Raw genomic sequence first — 7,416 nt, forward strand, 5'->3', positions numbered from 1 at the left:
CCAGGGGAAGTTGTATCGCGAGCTGATTAATCCAAAGACTCACGAGAAGATCCGCCAGCTGGTGATTCCCCAGGCTAAAGTGCCCACCGTCCTGCAAGCATACCATGATGGTGCAGTGCACTTCGGGTGGAAGAAGCTAGAGATGTTGTTAAGAGAGCGGTTCTATTGGAGTGGAATGCGGGAATCTGTGGAGGCCTGGTGCCGAGAATGTGGCCCTTGCGCATTGAGAAGGAAGGACGAGGCCAGCCAGAAGGCACCCCTACACCCGATCATTACACACCAACCGCTGGAGCTGGTTCCCCTTGACCATGTAAAGCTCACCCCCAGCCGAAGTGGGTACACCTACGCTCTGACCATCGTAGACCACTACTCGAGGTTCCTGGTGGTTGTCCCAGTTAAGGACTTAACCGGCCGCACCGCTGCTAAGGCTTTCCAGGCTTATTTCTGTTGACCGCATTGGTACCCGGAGAGGGTGCTTACCGACCAGGGTCCGGCCTTTGAAGCAGAGGTATTCCAGGAATTCTGCCAGTTGTACGGCTGCAAGAAAATCCGGACCACGCCTTACCACGCCCAAACCAATGGCATTTGTGAAAAGATGAACCACTTGGTCCTGGGCCTCCTCAAGACGTTACCACTGGAAGAGCGGAACCTGTGGCTGGAGAAGCTACCTGACCTGGTCGATATGTACAACAACATCCCTTCCAGCTCTACGAAATGCACTCCAGCATACCTGATGAGAGCTCGTCCCGGCCGGCTACCAGTGGATCTGGAAATGGGCTTGGAAGCTTCAGAAGCACTCCTGTCGACAGCTGAATGGGACACTCGGCGGAGGACACAGTACCGACAGGTCCAGGAGTATGTTGAAAAGAACTTGTGCCGGAGTCGGGGACAACAGGAGCAGTGCTTCAACAAGAAGGCGCCTGCCGGTTCCTTCCAACCTGGGGATGTAGTGCTGAAGCGGAAAAGAAGGGCCCACAAGCTGGATGATCAATGGGAAAAAACCCCGTATGTAGTCCAGCCCACAGGATGGGAGAATGGGAAGGCCTACCAGATCAGCCGTGACCAGGGGGGGACTTTGGCCACGGTTTCCCGAGACCACCTGAAGAAGTGCCCACCAGCATTGAGAGTAGCGGATGAGGCTCCAGTTCCCAGTCCAGTGGAGAAGGAAAAAGAGGTAATCCACACCATGATGGGTGATTTTCCAGCAGACTGGCCTACACAGAACGGTGCGGTGATCCTTCCAGTGATACTGTTCCCACAACCCGTGGATGAAGAAATGATGGAAACGGTTAACCGCGAGCCAGTGCCCAGGGATGTACCTGTACCCAGCTCCCCTACGCCTCCGCCTGCCCCACATGATAGCAGGGAGGAGGAACTGACTGTTCCCTCTGCCCCACTGCCTGTCACCACTGACACCGGACCCCGAAGGTCCACTCGCTCCAACCTAGGTAGACCCCCACTTAGGTACAGGGAAACTACTCTTTAAAAGGGGGGGGCTTTATGTGTTGAGTGTACCAGTTTGAAAGTTTTAAATGATAAGTAAAGATGATCAACCTCTATAAATCACTTGTAAGGCTACATCTGGAATATGGGAACCAGTTTTGGGCTCCACATTTTAAAAAGGACATTCAGAAGTTAGAGTCAGTTCAAAGGTGGGCAACTAGACTACTACAAGGAATGGAAGGCCTCCCATATGATGACAAGTTGAAAAAGTTATTAAGTGATTATTGGCTGCAATGGGGCTTTCTGGCTGGTGCCAGCCTCTCTTCTTAGCACACAGGAACCACAATCCCTACACCATGCTTCAATGGATTCTCTCATCCCAGCCCAGTAAAACTACATATTTTACACAGTCATAAGCAGCCCATGGGCATTCACCTGCATTCAAACCAATAACAGCTCATAGACCAGACAATCCATCTACCACTGGACCAAAGACAGGAAGTTAAATCCACTGCCTGCGGTAACCAACTTAATCCTATAGGCTACTCACACAACAAACCCAACAGAAAGGAAAAAAACATGGCTTCGATTATCCATCCAATGAAAACGCATAACCATTGTGAGCCATTGGACAATGCAATTGGACACATGGTGACATGGTGCACGGCCCAATGAATCAAGTCTTTACTTCATATTCACGGTTTAAGCCCTTGGGTTCTAATGTGCCCAGAGTACATATCCAGAAAGATTCTCTTTCTTTGAGCTAAACACAAGTCAACAATACATTGTAAGCAGATTCTATTACCAGTCCCACACCATTTTGTGACGCATAATCACACAGTGATCCAATTAAGATTCCAAGTCATCGAACATGTCCAAGCCATACGTAGAGGAGGCAATAGAATTAGGAAGCTCAAAGAAAGGGAATCTTTCTGGATATATACTCTGGGCACATTGGAACCCAAAGGCTTAAACCATGAATATGAAGTACAGACTTGATTCATTGGGCCATGCATGGACATAATGGACATAATTCTAATAGGCAGGACAGGTAATAAGGAGCACAAGGGATATGCTAAAATGTGTTGTGTGACAAGACAGACACAGGAAAGGAGATGATAACAGGTGTAGGGACCAACAAGGTGAGACAAGGGGTATCAGGATAGGGTCAAGTAGGTATGAATGTAGTAATGGGGCAGGCATAGAGAATTGTATGCGAATGTGAATTACAATAAGTCACTAAGGAAAGGAATATGTGAGTGTGTGCCTAATGTAAACTAATATTGTACTGGCAAAATTATAGATGGAAAGGGAGAAGGGGAGAGGGGAGAGAGGAGGCTGTAATTGACTACAAGGGTATGAGTTATGAGTGATCATAGGGATAGTGCTACATAAGTGGAAATACCTATGGAGGACCGGATGTGTAAGCGCATACCTTATACAAACCTATAGAGTGCTGATGGGTGAGAGTGTGATGTTAGATATAAGACATCCTATAGTGAATAGTGAGCCGTAATCAAGTGCAACAGGGATATTTCACGTGACTATGGGAACCTGGAAGGTAAAGAAAGGGGAGAAAAAACTGTTAGACAAGGTAATCAGACAAACATGACAAATAAAAAACAAGGAAGAATGGAACTCCATACATACTGGAGCCATATATAGTGTGAACACGAAAAAGAACCGGGCGTTAGAAAAAATGTGCACGGCCCAATGAATCAAGTCGGTTCTTCATATTCATGGTTTAAGCCCTTGGGTTCCAACGTGCCCAGAGTATATATCCAGAAAGATTCCCTTTCTTTGAGCTTCCTAATTCTATCGCCTCCTCTGCGTATGGCTGGGACATGTTCGATGACTTGGAATCTTAATTGGGCCACTGTGCGATTATGCGTCACAAAATGGTGTGGGACTGGTAATAGAATCTGCTTACAACGTATTGTTGACTTGTGCTTAGCACAAAGAAAGGGAATCTTTCTGGATATGTACTCTGGACACATTAGAACCCAAGGGCTTAAACCGTGAATATGAAGTACAGACTTGATTCATTGGGCCGTGCACCATGTCACCATGTGTGCAATTGCATTGTCCAATGGCTCACAATGGTTATGCGTTTTCATTGGATGGATAATCGAAGCCATGTTTTTTTCCTTTCTCTTGGGTTTGTTGTGTGAGTAGACTATAGGATTAAGTTAGTTACCGCAGGCAGTGGATTTAGCTTCCTGTCTTTGGTCCAGTGGTAGATTGATTGTTTGTTCTATGAGCTGTTATGGGTTTTAATCCAGGTGAATGCCCATGGGCTGCTTATAACTGTGTGAAATATGTAGTTTTACTGGGCTGGGATGAGAGAATCCATCGAAGCATGGTGTAGGGATTGTGGTTCCTGTGTGCTAAGAAGAAAGGCTGGCACCAGCCAGAAAGCCCCATTACAGCCAATAATCAACCGCTAGCCGCTGGAACTCGTTGCTCTAGATCATGTCAAACTCACACCAAGCAGGAATAGATACATTAGCCCACCATCCCACCCAAAGAGCAACTTCTGCTGCGCAGCTGGCTTTCTAGGCAGCAGCGCTATCGTGATGTCAGCGGGGGACATTGTGACAAGCCAGTGTTCCGTCACTTCATGTTGTGCACTGTTCAAACGGAAAATACATCAACAGGCAGACTACAGAAAAGCTTACTAACAAAGGTTAGAGAGGGGCTTTCTCAGAGGGCTTTTTACAGTTTGTCTATTCCCAATTAGCCGTTTAAGTATGCTTAATGAAAGTACTAATTCTTTCATAGGCCGCCCATTCTTAGTATTTGACGTTCCTTATATTGCGGTATCAGGCTTCGCAGCAGGTTGCAAAACATTCATCACCCATGACTGTCCCCAATTGGGCTCAGAAGCTAAATGTCTATCATGACCTCTCTTTTTGAAAGTCCAAGAGCAAGCAAACTCTTCCTCCAGGAGAGGGAGCCAACAGATCACTAAAGACATCATCATTGCTCAAAGAAAACACCGAAAAACAATGGAAGCTTTAATTGGAGTGGAATCTGATAGACAGCACCTGATGCCAAGTCTGCATCTTCTAACACCTGCAGTCACTGCAGCAGCTGAATCCAATGTGTCCAAAAGGGATCTATTCTATTCAATTGCAAATGATCTAGATAAGACTGAGAATAAGATACTGCACGGGACATAGCAGAGTTGGTCAAGTTGAGTGGAGATGAGTTTGCTATTTGGCACAGCTTTTGCATCAATAAAGCAAGTAAAAGGTGTGAAAGATAAAAAAAAGGGTGAAAGTGTGAAAAGTGAATTGGCCAAATTGAGGTGCATATAAAGTTTTTGCTTTCTTTCAATTCACTAATGGGGCTCATTTGAATCAGGTGAATTGAGTTCTGCTTTTGGAAACTGGGTTAAGAAGGGGTGCACCGGTCCTGGAGGTACTGCAATACCAGGTCAATGCGTGGAGTGGACAGAGCAAGATTTTTTCCATCTCCTTGTTCTAAAAATCCATTTAATATATGGTCCCCAGAGAGGGGACGTATCAGATATTAAACTGATAAGAACAGATTTAATTTTTTTTTTTTTCTGTTTATCAGTAGGACTTCAAAATAACAAAGGTGATCGCCTCCCGTTGCCTGGGAACCGTCCAGGCACAAGAGGGCTATGTGTCACCAGAAGGCGCACACACTTCCTCAAGGCCGGCAGACGTGCAATCCCAGGCACCTTCCAGTACCGACCAAGGTAGCGTCCTCCGAAACTACACTTGATCTTAGCCAAAAGGCCGAGAAGCTATAACCCGAATTGGTTACGGCCTTGAGTGGCACCCTGGCCTATACCGGACACATCTTAGGGAGAGGGAGACAAACCCACGCCTACAGAAGACATTTTGTCACCCAAGCCAACCCTTGAAAAGGCTGTTTTGCAGAGCAAAAACAAGAAGAATGATGCTTTTTGCAGCCGCCGCCCACTGCAATTAATCTGAATAACTCCTCCTCCTCCAAGCACCTCCCCTCCCCCTTGCAGTCTTTCCAATTCATGATACAAAAAGACGGACGGACAGGACAGGACAGGACAGGCTGCCTGACTTTCCGTCACTGCCACCCTTTGCCATCCTTGCCCGTAGAAAGCCCTTTCATCATCCCCAAACCCTAATCTTTTCCCTTCCCTTCCCAGCTGCGTCTCACTCCCTTTCATTAGGAAGTGAGCGCAGCCTTTTCTCCGTTCTGCACATGCGCGACGTTAAACACAAATGCGCAGGCGTGCGTTCCATTAGCCTCACTGCATTCCACTCCCATACAGGAAGTGGGCGCAGCTATTACTACGGTCGCACATAAAAGAACCCACGGCCACCACTGCACACAGCTGACTCCACCACAGGACACCCACTTCTACACCAACGCAGGTAAGACAGGATCGGCACCTCTATGCTCCCGTTACAATCAGGCTCAGTCACCATGTGATAACGCTCTCAACTCTTTAGTTGCAGGCTCCCCTTGCTTCACCTCCACTGGCTGTGCTGCCATTTCCTCTCCCACCTGGAAGGTATACTTTATTCCACTATTTTCCTGTTTCTCTCTTCCCCCTTTTCCCATAACCTACTTTTATCTGCATTTGTGGGGTATCTATATGCTATTTACATCATAGTTTTATTCATTAATATGGAAGGGAAGAGTGCCCATGAGAGTGTTGAACTGCGGAGAGCAAGAGATTAAGCTGCTCCGATTTGCCACCATTGATAAGCTGTTCTCAGTAGATACACATGCTATCCAAACAGCAGCATCCACCATTGCTTCAGCCCACCCATTCAGTGACAGCTCACCAAGTCAGCCAGAGGAGTGGTGTAAGGAATTACACGTAGGCACTGACTCCACACCTTCACATCACAAGAAGGGGGTCTACAGGCTAGTGCAAGAATACGAGCAAGTCTTCAGCAAACATCCGCTAGACTTTTGAAGAATAAAAGGGGTCAAACACTACATCCCCACAAGTGCACACCCACCCATCAAAGAGAGATATAAGCCAAAACTACCTGCACATTACCAGTGTACCAAGGACATGTTGAGCAACATGAAGGAGGCTGGGGTTATCCGTGACAGTTGTAGCCTCTGGGCAGCTCCGTTGGTCCTGTTAAAGAAGAAGGACAGCACCACTCCCCTGTATTGAGGAATAGCTAGCTGCATTGAGAACTGCAAATTATTTTTCTACCCTTGATCTCACTAGTCGCTATTGGCAAGTGTCCGTTGCTGAGGCAGACCGGGAGAAGACCGCCTTTGCCACCCCGATGGGTCTCTGCGAGTTCAAAAGCATGCCCTTCGAGCTGTGCAATTTGCCAGGAACCTTCCAGAGGCTGATGGAATGCTGCTTGGGACACCGAAACTTTGAAACGGTACTGCTATACCTTTATGATGTTATTGTTTATTCTAAAGCAAACAAGATTTTAGGGTGTATAAAAAGGGAGATTAGATCCGGTGATCCCAACGTATTGTTAACCCTCTATAAATCACTTGTAAGGCCACATCTGGAATATGGGGTAAAGTCCTGAGCAGGTTGATAACCATTGGTTTGAGCATGGTAGGGTGTAGTGCGCATCTTCCTGCATCGGTAAAAGCTGCAGAAGTCCTTGAAGATTTCCGCTTCAAAGGCAGTGCCTTGATCTGTGAGGACTCTCTCTGAGTAGCCATGAGGTCTGCATAAGTGTGCTTGGAAGACCTTCGCTGCAGTATGGGCCATTAGATCTTTGACTTGTACCACAACCATAAATCTCGAGTAGTTGTCTACCATCGTAAGTGCATACGTGAGCTCGCCTCGATATTCTGCAACAAAACTCCCTTTTTCGATTTCAGTTTCAGCAAACACTCCTCTTCCTGTAGAAAATATTTATCATTACCTAAGACAGTCATTCTAATGCATGACAATATTAAGGCAATTTAGTTAAAACTTGTTTTAACTCACCTTTAAGGGGATTGATGTATTTCATGGTCAATCCA

General features: G+C 46.6%; 1 pseudogene; it reads right to left on the reverse strand.

Annotated features, from left to right (window-relative positions):
- Window positions 1-4,844: 4,844 nt before the first annotated feature.
- LOC142280565 (U2 spliceosomal RNA) lies at window positions 4,845-5,051 on the reverse strand (annotated as a pseudogene).
- Window positions 5,052-7,416: the final 2,365 nt, after the last annotated feature.

Source organism: Anomaloglossus baeobatrachus, unplaced genomic scaffold, assembly GCF_048569485.1.
Source record: "Anomaloglossus baeobatrachus isolate aAnoBae1 unplaced genomic scaffold, aAnoBae1.hap1 Scaffold_457, whole genome shotgun sequence".
In the NCBI taxonomy this organism is placed as follows: Eukaryota; Metazoa; Chordata; class Amphibia; order Anura; family Aromobatidae; genus Anomaloglossus; species Anomaloglossus baeobatrachus.